Source organism: Octopus bimaculoides, chromosome 14 (genome assembly GCF_046866305.1).
Source record: "Octopus bimaculoides isolate indiv1 chromosome 14, ASM4686630v1, whole genome shotgun sequence".
NCBI lineage: Eukaryota > Metazoa > Mollusca > Cephalopoda > Octopoda > Octopodidae > Octopus > Octopus bimaculoides.
In genome coordinates this window covers 219865-232662 of record NC_142941.1, presented here as the reverse complement: position 1 = coordinate 232662, position 12798 = coordinate 219865, and the positions used below count along the sequence as shown (strand labels likewise).

At 40.5% G+C, this 12798-nt stretch overlaps 1 long non-coding RNA gene across 8 annotated transcripts in view; it reads left to right on the top strand.

Annotated features, from left to right (window-relative positions):
- The window catches only part of LOC149132554 (uncharacterized), a 299591-nt gene that overhangs the window by 72724 nt on the left and 214069 nt on the right, over positions 1 to 12798 (top strand). For 2 of the 8 annotated variants that reach the window (XR_016244138.1, XR_016244140.1), the window contains exon 1: positions 8756 to 11451. The exons of 4 other annotated variants lie outside the window; for them this stretch is intronic. This is a non-coding gene — a long non-coding RNA (uncharacterized LOC149132554). Of the gene's footprint in view, positions 1 to 8436; positions 11452 to 12798 lie in introns of those variants that run through there. 2 more of the 8 variants (XR_016244139.1, XR_016244141.1) reach the window with 2 other exon arrangements.

Sequence of the window (12798 nt, the reverse complement as noted above, 5' to 3'; positions counted from 1 at the left end):
TTAAAGAGATCTGTGAAGTCGTGTCTTTGTGATCAAAACACACCATCAATCATGTTTGCTCGATCGCAACAGTCATTTATTGCCTTTACACTCCACATGCTAACTGAAGGTCTTCTCTAATTAATATTAACTAACTGCCACAATTAACCCTTACACCCACATTCAGCATCTCATTGCTTGTTTTCAATATTTCATATCACCTCTAGGTGTCTTTTTGTCTGTTTGCTTGTCTGTCTGTCTGTCTGTCTCTCTCTCTGTATGTATGTATATTTATATAATTATGCCTATGTGTGCATGTACGTGTATATGTGTCTGTGTGCATGTATATATGTATGTTTGTAAATCGCTATGCATCTATATATGTTTGTATTCAGGCCTGTATCTGTCGGTCTATCTCTCTGCTTGCCTTACACGTCTCTCTCTCTCTCTCTCTTTCCTCCCCCTCCATCTATCAACCTGTCACTCTACATATGTCTGATATGCCTGTCTCTGAACCCATTAATAATATATTTATCAGTTTAACACACACACACACACACTCTCGCTCCCTCCCCCCGACACGTACTCCCCCTCTCTCTCCCCCAGAACACACTCTCCTCTCTCTCTCTCTCTCACACACACACATACACGCATTAATACTAACATTTTTATCACCCCACCCTCCACCTTCCGCTACTCTCAGCCTTTACACAGATACCCGGGGTCAGCTGAACGCTATGTTCCCGTGTATAATTCCATTTTAATGTTTATATATGACTTCTTGAAAGCAAGATTCCCCTTACGTGAGTATTTTAACAATCTTTTGTTAACTTTTCCACCCCATTTATGACGGCATCCGGCAAGAATCATCGGTAAACAATTACCTCCCTGCTGCAACATTACCACCGATAGAATAAAGGTTACCTTCTTACCCAAATAGCAATGCTTTGCGTGTCATCAAGATCGTCGCCGTCTCATTCTAATATCCTAACTCACACATCCTTGCTTAATGTGAATCTAACCCTTTTTTTTCTCCCCTCCCCCTTTCATTATTATATCTCTGTTAGCCTTTTTCCATTTATCACTTCTCTATTCCAATCTTTTTTTTTTCCTCGTCTCTATCACTCAGCCTTCATTTACCCTTATCATTTTCAACTTACTTTGCTTTACCATTCCGATTTCTTACCGCAATCTCTACCATATGCGACATCTCATCCAAATACGAACACACCCGTTAAATACCCGTTAATTATTTCATCTTCTATCACAGGTCAGAAATATAGATAAGTTTGAGGATTTCTTAATGAAGTACGGGGTGGAGTTTTGGGGGTAACTACTGCTTGATATTGGTTTTGTTACGTTTTCGAGCCCGCTGCTTCTGCTGCCAAGTACCCAGCCCAGCATTTTGATACCCTGTCTGAGAGAACGTGGGTCATGGAATCATTAACCTTGTTCATTTGTGGAATGGTAACAGTTGGAACATGTCCTTTCTTCGAAGACAAACGAGAGAAAAATGTGAATGTAGTTTTTAAATTGATATTAAATAAGTAAAAGGAAATCGGAGGTGCGGGGGGAGGGGAGGATTACAGATTAGGGAATTAATAAGAGGGAGGAAGAAGGAGGGAAGTAGAGAAAGGAGGAGGAAAAGTAGAGATTTAAAAGGTGAGAGAAGTAGAAGCGTGAGATATAAAGAGAAAAACAATATGAGTGAATGTTACTTGTATTGATGTATATATGTGTGTATATTATATATTATATATTATATATATATACATGTAGATGGCGTGTGTATGAGTATATACACATACGTATATGTGTGTGCGTAACGATACATTAATTGCGCTCAACCCTAACGCTCTACGATTTCAAGTTCCCGTCTGCAGAAAAGGGGCCTCACTGCAATAATCTTCCCATGTGTAAGTAATAACGACCTCGGTGCTCGCAAAGATTATATATAAAGGTGTGTGTGTGCGCGCGCGCTTGCTTAGGTCAGTAGGTAGTGAGTCTGACCTGGTAGCACGCTTCCGTTAGTTCAAGTGTCACTATGGAGTAGCGAGCAGAGACAGACATCCTCTCAATCCTTCCACTCTTAACTCAGTGAAAGATCGAGGATGCGACAGCTGGAGGGAGGAAGAGGATTGCAGTAGTACTCGGGTGGTACTCATTTACGGCTGAGTAGAGCAATGTGGAATGAAATGTCTTGCTCAAAGACACAACACACCCCTTAGCCCTTACAATCGGGAGCCCAACGCCCTGGCCACTAGGCTAAACAACTTCATATGTATATATATATGTGTGTGTGTGTGTGTGTGTGTGTGTATATTTCAATACAGAGCAAATAATTCACGAAAAGAATCATTTGCAAAGATACCATTGACTCTGTTATTAGTGTGACAATTTAAAAATGATAACAGAATCAATAATATAGGCGATTGCAGGCCCCCCCCAAAAGCATTAAATAGCTGAAGGATTGAAATTAATCAAAGCACATACTAAGTATATCTACCTGCTGATAATAACTACAAAAATCAACTGTCCGAAGGCAAACGGGTTAAGACAATCTCTCAGCATACATTCAAGTATATGGACAGATTGTCTTAACCCGTTTGCCTTCGGACAGTTGATTTTTGTAGTTATTATCATTGTTTTTTGGCGATTTCAATAAGAGTTTTGACTGTTATTTCCAGCATATAGACATACTCAATATGTCCTATGATTAATTTTAATCCTTCAGCTATATATATATATATATATATATATATATATATATAACAAGGGATTGGCTATAAGACTCTCTAAGCGCCAGAAATAGACGCCAAGAGACGCTAATACCACCTTAAAAACTCCTAAAAATAAGATACGAGCTGTAGTCAAACAAAAGGAAGAAAATGAATTAATCTTTTGGATAAACGTGTACAAGATCCCGTTTCAAGCTTAAGGTAAAGAAAATTACACCTGCTGCTCTCATCAGCAACGTTACTCCGTAGCATGAATTCACATACGGATACGAGCAGCGACTTCGTACAGCAATATATATATACATATATATATATATATATATATATATATATATACAGATACATACAAGCTGTACCAGACTCCATTGCTTACTTCAGCATGGTCTTTATCGTTGGATATATATATATATATATATATATATATATATATAATAAGGAGAATCTTATTTTTTATGCTTAAAATACTTTAGAAGTTTAATTAGCTTGCAGGGCTGGATAGAAAATTTGTCTGGTTACAGGTCATGGCCACGTGATCGAGATGATCTTACGGGGGGCAGCCAGCCATTCCGCTTCATTGTGTCACTGTACGTTCCGATGGTAGTTTTTCTGTTGGTATTATTGTTATAGAGGAGTCTGTTATAGAGGAGTCTGTTATAGAGGAGTCTGTTATAGAGGAGTCTGTTATAGAGGAGTCTGTTATAGAGGAGTCTGTTATAGAGGAGTCTGTTATAGAGGAGTCTGTTATAGAGGAGTCTGTTATGTGAGGATTCCACGAAGTTTCCATCTAAGGCTTCAGCAGCATATACTTGCGCAAGAGGCATGGGTTAGAATCGAACTGAGAACACTTGGTGGCAAAGCGAACTTCTTAACCACGTAGTCACGCTGCAAGTAAAACAACAACAAAAAGAAACCTATCAGTCTCACATCACAATACAATAGTTGACTCGTGGACGGAAAAAAAACTGACTTTTTATGAAGAAATTTAAATAACCGAATGGAACAAATCTCTGTAAAACATCTTGGGGAAAAAAATTAATGAAAAGTTTCTTTGTCAATAAAAACTAAAAAAACTAGAATTTATTGGAGTGAAATTCCAGTATTCAATATAAATTTGGACTTGTTTTCACAGCTGGTGTAGTTAAATTTCTCCGCATTCTGCTCTCACTAGAGTTCCATAAAGTTTATCTTTAAGGTTTGTTTCATTGACGTTCGATACTGTTTAAAGAGAATCAGCATGTTGACCAAAACGATAAGAGGTGGGAAAAAGCTCCATTTTTTACTCTTTCAGCAGCAGAACACCGAATCTTTGGTAAATACCCTTTACATTTAATATTCCAGAAAAGTTAGTTGCTGTAAATAGACACCACGGGCGAACTAAGCTCTCTGCTGGAAGTAACAGCCAACTCACAGTAACTAGCGATGTTTACCGTGGTTAATACTGTGTGATAGACAACATTCTATTCTGGGAAAAGTTCTCTCTCCCAATATTTAATGCCTTGACGATTAGGATGGATTCCAGTTTATCACTTCACCTTAATGGCGGCAGTTTGCAGAGAACAACGAAACAAATCTTTGCTTCAAAGTGTCATCATCTCATTAACAGCAGCCAAGCGTGAGTGATAAAGTACATGTGCGTTAGCAGAAGGTGGCAGGTTCAATCCCAGCTGAAAGCAAAGGTTAAGCAGAGTGTATAGGATGAGTCAGGCTGCAGAGTGTTTTTAGCAGACGACAGTAGATTCGTTGCTGGTAAATACTAACCGAGTCTCCCTGGAGAAACCTACCCGCTCTGCACCCTGAAACAACTGTCAAACTGAAAAGTAATTTATCAAAGAGGGGGGGGGGCGAGGGGAGGAAGGCGGGGAAAAGATTTTGGACAGGGAAAAAATCGATAACAATGTATAAAATGTGAAATATTTTAATTACAAAATGAAATAGAAAGTTGTAAAACAAGGCAAACACACACACACACACACACACACACACACACACACACACACACACACACACACACACACACACACACAGTTATAGAGGCAGAAACATAAGTAAATTTGTGTAGCCATACATGTTGTGTGTGTGTGTGTGTGAACATGAATACACTTATATTTACAAGTTTGTATACATGTAAATGTATAGTAATAATACACACCTATACGCAGATACACACACACACACATCTGTATATGTACTTATATATATATATATACATACATACATACACGTATATATATATACACACATATATATAGATACACACGCATATATATATATATGTATATATACACGCATGTATATATATATATATATATATATATATATACACACATATACACACTCAAATATCTAACAACAACCTTTGCAATAACAATAAATACATTTAGAGAAGGCTGTAAATAAAATTTTTAAAAATAACATTGATTGTAGATAAGCAAAGATAGGAGGGGGGTGATGGTGGGCGTTGGGGGATGTCTCTCCTCTCTGGAAGGTTCTTTCTGTAAGCATAGGTCTTATTATGTCTATGATGTCCCATATTTTCGTTGTCAGTCTAAACATGGTTGATGAGGGCGCTACTGAGGTGATGGTGGTAGTAATGTAGAATGGTGGTCGCGTTGTGTAGAATGCGTACACGGTGTGTATATGTATGTGTGTGGCTGGGCGAGGTGCTGTGTACACTGTGTATATATATATATACATTGTGACTGAGGACAAATGTGTGTATGTTGTTAAATGGGGTGTGATATGTGTACGCTGTATCTGTGTGTGTATGTATACGATGCGTGTGCTCAAGTGAAAGCCTTACAAAAGTGTGTGTGTGTGTGTGTGTGTGTGTGTGTGTGTGTGTATGTGTGTGTGTGTGTGTATGTGTGTGTGAACACCTCACCCACAAATATAAGGAGATAAAGAGAGATGGGCAAACAAGCTGGCAGACTGTTATGTATGTATATATATACATATATATATATATATACATACACACACACACATGTAAATATTCGTGCATATGTAGAAGTCTACATTCATACACACATCTCTAGACACGCGTACTTTTATACGTATACACAAATGTACAATTGCTTTAAATATGTGTCGTATATACATGTAGAGGTGTATTAATACGTAAGCAAATCTACACACACACACACACACGCACGCACCCCAAGCTTAACCTCACTCCGTAGCCATTGTGTGTCTGTCGTGGTGTAATGTTTGTTAAGGTTTTCAATGGGACAATAACCTCCTTCCTTCCCCCCTTCCACCAGTCACAGAAACCGTTCCAGTTTTTGGCGCGGTGTTCCAGTCTTTACACCATATTTGTTGGACCAATCGGGCGGTCGACGTTGCCTCTTATGCCGCTTGTTTTATGGCTTACCCCCCCCACACACACACACACACGGTATTAATATTTCAAAACTAACAAAGTATTGAGATGTTAATAGCTACAATCTTTCATTCGGTCACGATTAAAGTGTCTTCTATTGCAATGGATCATCTGGACTCTATGCAAGAGGTCTCTGTCTTTCCAAGCTATCACTATTAAAAGCTTCAAATTATGTATCGTAAATTACGAAATATTTACGGATTATGCACTTGTTTCAGTTATCATGTTTGATTTAAGCCGATAACTTCTTTAATTAACATTAAACAGTTGATTAGTAGTAATTATGCAAAGAGGCAATGATATCATTAGCTTAATGACTGATACTATTTTAATTATTTTAATTACTTCATTATCAAATACCAGACATGTTTCGACTCTTTAAAACCTTCTCAGGTAAGTATAGACTTCACCGCATTTGCTGAAATAATGATGATAGAATCGCTAACAAGATAAACAATACTCTACACGAGTCGATGTGAGAAATCAAATAAGTTAAAACAAAACCCTTGAATGGTTTTCTAGAATAAGAATAAATACAAGTTTCTTTCTATCTGTGAAATATTTAAATCAACAAAGTGATAAACAGCGAGTGAAAGCGTACAACAGCAAGAGACGAGCTTAGGAAAAAAGAAAAAAAAACCTTTAAATGAATATAAATCAACATAAAGAATTTTCTAAATCTATAAATTATTGTTAATAAAACTAACAACATTGATTTCGTCGTTGACCATGATCAATATGTACGTCTGCCAAATCAATATTATTTCTGTAGGCTTCACGCATTCCTCTTTGATCCGACAGTGTTATGTACTGCATATTTAAAGGACTTCAAACTTTAATATTTCTGATCAAGCCATCACGCACAAATACACTGAAAGCTTTTGTAATGTCCAGGGCTGTTCTATCCTATTAGGGAAAAAAATGTTTAATTAAATGATATAAATTAATTAGATGGTTTTAGATAGTCCTTTTGTAATGTTAGACTTTGACACGATTACAGCTTTCGTTTAGTTTTGGAGAAAGAGATTGTAACCCTGACAGTAGCAGGTCTTTTCAAACTGGTGAGACTGACGTGGTTACTGTTTTGTATGGGTAGAGAGGGAATTTTAGAAGGGGAGGAAGGATTAGGCATAATGCTTAGGGTACGGTTTAAAGAGGGGGGATGTATTAATAGAATATGCGTGACGAGAGCAGGAGATATGAGGGAGTAAAATTTGTGTGAATGGAGAAAGCGTGACACGAACCCTTTTCGACTATCAAAGCTCGATGCCGTAGCAAAGGCAAAAGAGAGAATGAGTTTTTGAGGGGTGGGGGTTCAATCGGGTAGCCTTTCTTGCGTGGGATCAAAGATGGCTGTGAATGTGGCAGAAGCAGCGTCCCAGATATGGCTGATATTTTAGTCTCACTCGAACGTTAATAGTTGTTGAGGTTGATGACGGAATGAAGTATTTTTTCTCCCCTGATGGGGGGGGGGGGGGAATCAGTGTTTTGGATTCAGGGTTTGCTACGTTGAGATTTTGAGTAATAATCAATGATGGTAAGGCCAAGGATTTGATCCGCAAATACTTTAACACTTATGAAAGTTAAGATTGTCGACGTGTGTAACCCTAATCCTAACCCTAAACTTGACCCCGTCCCCACAATCTTCCTCTTCCTCTTCTTGTCACCTATGATGGATTTGAAACATCATTTATTTCTAAAGAATAACAAATCGAATGAGTGACTTTATCTAATATCTGTGGTCAACTATATCTTTAGGCTCTCCTTTGTGGCTATAAAATATACCAGTCATATATTCGGGAGATTTAAATGCCGATTCGCTGACGACATCTCGCTAACCCCAACAAAAAAGCCTCATATAAAATAATGAAGGGAATTTTCAAAATTGGACGAGTTTTCTATACAAGGCGAAGGAGATGTCGACTCAGGTGAGTTGGTGTTAGAAGCTTCACCTCCAGTCTGTCTCATCTCAGAATGTCATGTCAGATATCTTGGTTACCTGTCTAAAGATGACTCCTATCGAAATAGCAACTGTGAGATAAGTGCTAACATATTTAACAGTGTGAACACAACTTGTTAATCAATCATAATTACATACATGGTGAGGAGAAATATTAATTAGTGTGATTATTAACTCTTTTCAAATGAGACAGGGGAGAGAATTCTGAGATTAATTCAAAGTAAAGCGTAGGCACAGTAGTGTGAAGTGAGTCTGATCTTCGGTAAGTAAGGCTAACAACTCTGGACATATTTCAGTCATATTAATCCTCATCAGCCAAGTGTCGAGACGTTTGTCACCGAGAAAGACTGTCCCCAGTCTCCGCAGTCTCCGATCTTAATCTCCTCGAAAATAACTGGACAAACGTAACAATGTTTTGTGAACATTGGTCATATGAAGAGCGCTTTTTACTTTCTTATTCATTTAACCGTCAAATACATTCACACAATTCCGTCTCGGGACTTCCATGCTTCACTTGATTATGGAGGACAGCTGTTTGTGTTTGAAGTGTCTACTCTTTACATAGCTTCATCTAACAATTGCTTTATCAACACCGAAGGGAAATCACCAAAATCATCATATCAAACCGATTCCATTATTTTCACACCACACCATTTCGCGCGCGCGCGCAATAGGAAACACTTAAAATCACATCCACACAATATCACGCTCTCTCTCTCTCTCTCTCTCTCTCTCTCTCTCACACACACACGATATTACGCACATAGACGTACACAATAGGACATACAATATCGCGCGCACTACACACACACACACACACACATAGATAGAAGTCATGTAATTAAAGAGAGGTCGATAAATTCTGTACTGTAAGTCCTGAGGTCGATCGACTAAAAAAACGATAAAGATAGTGCCCCAGTATGGTCACGGTTGAGTGACTGGAACCAGTGTGAGAATAGAATACTTGTGTGTCTGTACTTAAATCATTTCTAGCAAGTGGCATTTCTTTCTATCTTCGTTTTACGCGAAGGTAACGGATTTAACTCTTCTACCAGTTACACACAGACACACACACACACACGGGCGCGCGCGCAGAGCCGGTAGAGCAGATGTGTGTGTGTGCGTGCGTGTGTGTGTACATCAACTCGTAGGCTTTTGAATAGATTGATATTTTAGAAATATTACCGTTGATATAACTGGTATAACAGATGTATGCCTGTTACGTATACTTCAAGTAGGGTGTATACCCGACAGAACTATGTATGTAAACTCTGCAGAACTCGATAGGGCTTCTCTAGATTCTGGTTCAATTTTAAGTAAAGTTGTCTTTAACTTTCTTTTCTCTTCAGGTATGAGGCGGGATGCATGTATGATGAAATGGTTTCGTTGTATTGAGATAAATTGTGAGAAGGCGCGGTGTGTCATAGTGAAGTGCCTCTGAGACGGATGGGGGCGGGGCAGGAACGGTGTGAACCTCATGCTGGAAACGCGAGTTTAATTGTTGTTGCTCTTCTTCTTCTTCATTGTTGCCGGCGAGTTAAGACGTATTTTCATCGCTCCGTGAGTTTGGGTTTTCTTGTGGCTTTTTTCAAGTTTTATTGACTATTTTATTTGACTGTTTTGTTTTCCGAACCCTTTTTGGTGTGCAGAAGGGTTTTTTTTGTTGAAATTTCCTCCTTTTAGGGACGAAGTTTGGACTTTTTGTCCATTAAAAATATTTTTTTGTTTCTTCGTCTAACGAAAAAACAAGATGGCTTCCTCTGTCGAGGATAGTGGCAGTGGCTGTTCTAACAGCCAGTTCAGCCAAGACTTCCCTCCTCTGAACAGCACAAGTAGCAGTAGGAAATTCACTATTAACACCTGCACCACGATTGATACAGAAAAAGAAAAGTCAAGTAGACGCCATCATCGCCACCACCGACATGAAGAAGTAAAAGAACGACGAGCAAAATAAAAAACAAAAATACCAGCACGAGCGAAAAGGACAAATCAAGCGGACACGGTTTCGCTTCCGCGACGACACAAACGCGAGAAAAATTAAACCTCACAGAGGATTTTTAAAAAATTCAAAGGAGCTGTTAGTGAAACAAGGCAATAATGTCTCACTAAATACCCCAAAAAGAAATCATAAAGGACACAAACCGTAAAACAATTACATACAAATGTATAAACAAGAAAAAAAAAAGGCTTTGGGAAGAGCAATACAAAAACAGCTGGAATTGATACTGAAACCGATCTGGAAAAACCAAATTTATGTGACACGGGGAAAATGATTTGACACTGGAAATGCGCTTCGCAACGGAGGAGGAAGCAGGAAAACATTGGAGAACGCCATTAATATCGGAGGACCCGATACTCGGGCCGACATATCTTGGTCGGCGCGTTAGAAAAATTGAAATTGCGGAGGTGTCCCCTGAAATAAATATATGCTGGCTGGTGGTGCATGAATTACACTAAGAAAATTGGACGGGTCAGGGATTGGTCAAATTGAACAAGAGGCCCTAAATTCTATCCCTGATGCCATACCTTTACCAGACGGCACGAGACTGCACGTGGCCGTGGAGGGCAGACGGCCGAGGTGTTACTTTTGTGGGAGCGACCAGCACCTCAAGGTCGACTGCACCAAACACAAAGAGATGAGAGGGAAGCTGCAAGCGACAGCAGAAGCGGTGGGGGGTGAAGCTCCGGTGCAACGGCAGCAGCAGAAACCAGTCCCATCACCACCAACAGTAACGCTGCCTCCAGCCGTTGCCAGGGCATCACCAACCCCAACACCAAAACAATTGGACGGAGTACCACCACCACCACCACCACCACCAACAACAACAACAACAACAACATTTGAACCCAAGCAAGACGAACAACCAGAGAACATCCCGCTTCCCGACCAAAACAACTCTGACTGTTTGAGTATTGAGGCCGAGAAGGGAGAGTGGCAAACTACCCCTCCCCCATCTCCCAAAAGGAAAAGAAAGACAGTAGAAAAAAAGAGGGAGAAGCGCAAACAGGAGGAAATTCCCAGCAGCAGCAACAAGCAACACACATCAAACAACAACACCAACAACCCTCCCATCTCAAACACCGACACAGTCCACGGCACAAGCACCACCAGCCTCACAGCCATCGACACCGACAACACACACCTTGTTAAATACATCAGACAATCACACAGACACCCCAATGGAAGACTTTCTCTTTCCAACACACAATGCACCACCACCACCACCACCACCACCAACACACAAATTTAAAAACTAAAGCAGGACACGTGCAGCACATTAAAAATCAACTTCCGAAATGCTGTTGGGTCTTTTGAAAAAAAAAAAACATTTTCGAAAAGACTGTTCTTTGAACCTCGTGGAAACCCCCACAACAAGAAACCAGAAACAATAATGGTAAGTAGAGCTCTTCTCCAGCTTAATTTTATTTTACAATGGTGACAACGCTCAGAGTAGGTTGTATAAATGTCAGTGCCTCGGGTCACCTTTTAAATGACCTGAAGTACCTTAGTGTAGATGTGAATCCAGACTATCCGACCCACGGGATCTCATCACCTTTTTCGGCGGATACGAGATTTTTCTATCTCCGTGTCGGCCAGGAGGGGTGGTGTGGTGCTCTTCTGGATTTGAAAATAAAGGCAGTCTTCCTGGATCCGGAAAGTTAGTCGGTGGTCTTAGATGTGAACAGCATTGACGGCGGTGCTTTCAGATTGGTGGCTGCCTATGCTCCGTCAGGGGCAGGGCGGTCTGATTACTTCAAGTGCCTGGAGGTCTTCCTGGGAACGTCTCGGACACTAGTATTAGTAAGGGATTAGAACGCTGTCTTAGATGGACGTTTTGTTTGCGTGGGTGTATCTGATTGGAGAGCGGGGTGCAAAAGCCTCCAAAACCTGCTCACACGTTTTTAATTATGTGACAGGTACCGACTAGATTACCCGAATGTGCCAATGTGGACTTGGACAAACCGCATCGAGTCGTCCTGATCGTATCTAGATAGGGTATGTTGTAGGTTGGGGGACAAGGTTAGTATAGGGTGTCCACAATTCCACATGGTCGGCTACACAGACCACATATTTGTGATCTGTACGGTCGACTTAGAAAGTCTTCATAGACAGGGTCCCGGTTACTGGAAGCTGAACACATCGTTACCGGCGTGTCCAACTTACAGAGACCGGATTAACGAATTAGTTAAGCGGGCGTTGACGTGGGCAATCGTCAACAACAACTGGTGGTTTGCTCTTAAAAGAGCAATTAGAGTAGAATCGATTAGGTTTAGCAAGGCATTAGCGGAAGAAAGAAATAGAATAGCGGGAGATTTATTTAGAAAGTTAGATGAGGCGTTTAGGACAGGCATCGCAACTGACGTGTTGGCGGCGAGATTGGCCCTTGACCAATTTTTCGACGCCAAACACGAAGGCTGCGTTATCACTAAGCGGAGAGGGAACGAAAGCGTCACGATGGGCCCGCGTTGCGGAGGATAATGGCGGCAACAAAGCCACCATTCCGTCTTTGGTAGACCAGAACGAGTGTGAGGTGTTCGAATCGAAGCAGATGTGTGCAGCCTTTCAGCAGTAATTTGCTCGACTGTTTGGGACGAGCGGTGGGACGGATAACACGGCAGACTTCGGTGTCTACCTGCACCGCCTGCCGCGACTCTCAGCAAACGAGGCGGAGTGCTGCGAAAGGCCGATAACAGCCTGGGAAGTACAGGAAGCGATGAAAAGTTGCACGAGAGGCAGATCG